The sequence below is a fragment of the Solanum dulcamara genome, chromosome 2 (assembly GCF_947179165.1).
Source record: "Solanum dulcamara chromosome 2, daSolDulc1.2, whole genome shotgun sequence".
NCBI lineage: Eukaryota > Viridiplantae > Streptophyta > Magnoliopsida > Solanales > Solanaceae > Solanum > Solanum dulcamara.
Window position 1 is genome coordinate 69,630,466 of NC_077238.1, and position 2,665 is coordinate 69,633,130.

A 2,665-nucleotide genomic window follows, 5' to 3' on the forward strand; every position below is an offset into this window, starting at 1 on the left:
TTGTATGCAAAGTTCTCCAAATATAAATTTTGGCTTGCGTCGGTGGCCTTTCTAGGCCACATTGTATCTGGAGATGGTATACGGGTTGATGCTCAGAAGATTGAGGTAGTGAAAAATTAGCCCAGACCCACGTCCCTGACAGAGATAAGAAGCTTCTTGGGTTTGGTTGGCTACTACCGAAGGTTTGTAGAGGGATTCTCATCCATATCATCACCATTGACCAAGCTGACCCAAAAGAAGGCTAAGTTCCAATGGTCCAATGCTTGTGAGGAGAGTTTCCAGAAATTGAAGACCAAGCTAACCACTACTCTTATTCTAACTTTGCCCGTTGGAACAGAGGGTTTTGTGATCTATTGTGATGCATCTAGAGTTGGTTTGGGCTGTGTGCTAATGCAGAAGGGGAAGGTGATAGCCTATGCTTCAAGACAGCTTAAGGTTCATGAGAGGAATTACCCAACTCATGACCTTGAGCTGGCCGTTATGGTATTTGCTCTAAAAATTTGGCGCCACTACTTGTATGGAGTGTACGTTGATGTGTTTACCGATCATAAGAGTTTACAATACGTCTTCAGCCAGAAGGAACTCAATCTGAGGCAGAGGAGATGGCTTGAGCTACTCAAAGACTATGACATGAACATCCTCTACTATCCAGGTAAAGCTAATGTTGTTGCTGATGCTCTTAGTAGGTTGTCTATGGGTAGCACTGCCCATATGGAAGAGGGAAGGAAAGAATTGGCTAGAGAGGTGCATAGATTAGCCCGGTTGGGAGTTCGTCTTGAAGAGAACAATAAAGGTGGAGTTAATGTTCAGGATGGGGTTGCATCCTCACTCGTGGCAGAGGTAAAAGAAAAGCAAGACCAAGATCCCGTCCTTCTCCAATTGAAAGAAGTTGTTCACAAATAGGAGGTGATGGTTTTTACCAAAGGGGAAGATGGTGTGTTGAGGTACCAAAACAGATTGTACGTACCAGATGTCGATGATGTTCAAGGAAGGATTATGGCCGAAGCGCATAGTTCCAGATACTCTATTCATCCTGACTCTATAAAGATGTATCACGACTTGAGGGAAATCTACTAGTGGAGTGGGATGAAGAGAGATATTGCGGAGTTTGTTTCTAAGTGCCCGAATTGTCAACAAGTTAAAGTTGAGCATCAAAGTCCATATGGATTAGCTCAAAATATAGAAATCCCAGAATGGAAGCGGGAGATGATTAATATGGACTTTATCACAGGTCTGCCGAAGTCCCAGAAGCAACATGATTCGATTTGGGTGATTGTGGATAGAATAACGAAATCAGCTCACTTCTTGGCAGTTAAGACTACTGACACCGCAGAAGATTATGCAAAGTTATACATCCAGAAGGTTGTCAGGTTGCATAGGGTTCCCTTATCTATCATTTTAGATAAAGGAGCTCAATTCACCTCCCAATTCTGGAGATCCTTTCAGAAGGGACTGGGTTCAAAGGTAAACCTTAGTATGACCTTTCATCCCCAGACGGATGGTCAAGCGGAGCACACCATTCACACGTTGGAGGATATGTTGAGAGATTGTGTGCTTGACTTCAAAGGAAATTGGGATGATCACTTATCTCTCATAGAGTTTGCCTATAATAACAGCTATCATGCAAGCATTCAAATAGCTCCTTATGAAGCTTTATATGGGAGGAGGTATAGATCACCCATTGGGTGGTTCGAGGTAGGTGAAGTTGAGTTGATTAGGCCTGATTTTGTTCACCAAGCCATGGAGAAGGTGAGAGTTATTCAAGATAGGCTAAAGACAGCCCAAAGCCGCCAAAAGTCTTACACCGATGTGAGGAGGAGAGACTTAGAGTTTGAGGTGGATGATTGGGTGTATTTGAAAGTGTCACCCATGAAGGGTGTCATGAGGTTTGGAAGGAAGGGGAAGCTTAGTCCTCGATACATTGGTCCTTACCAGATTGTGAGGTGGATTGGGAGTGTCGCTTATGAGTTGGAGTTACCCCAGAGCTCACCTCTATTCATCCGGTATTTCACATTTCGTTATTGAAGAAGTGCTTAGGCGATCCCTCGTTGGTAGTCCCCATTGATAGTATTGGAGTTAAGGATAGCTTATCCTATGAAGAGGTTTCGGTCCAAATTCTTGATCGCCAAATTCGCAAATTGAAGAACAAAGAGATCGCCTCAATCAAAGTCCTGTGGAGAAATCAGTTTGTTGAGGAAGCCATGTAGGAAGCGGAGGAAGATATGGAATCTAAATATCCGCATCTATTCATGCCTACCAATGAGAATATTGAAGGTAATGCTCATTCCCTTGACTTGAATTCATTTGTGCATTTTGAGTTTATATTATAATTTTTTTTTATTTGAGAAATTGATTAGTTGATTGATTGAATTCTGATTGTGATTTGTACCCCGATTTCCATTCTTAGTTTACTCGTCATTCGAGGACAAATGATCCCAAGGGGGAGATATTGTAACACCCCCCTAAAAATTTTCCCTAAGATTCAGACCTTTCTTGTATTTGTGTAGGGTCGAACTCTATTATTGCGAAGTATATATGCATGAGTTAAGATGAGTCACTGAGAAATTGAAAAGTGTTAGAGGTGATGTGGGGTCACAAAGGAACCCTAGGACCAAGCTAAGTCCAAAAGATTTGTCATGGCTAAGTTTTAAGATGAGTTCGTATA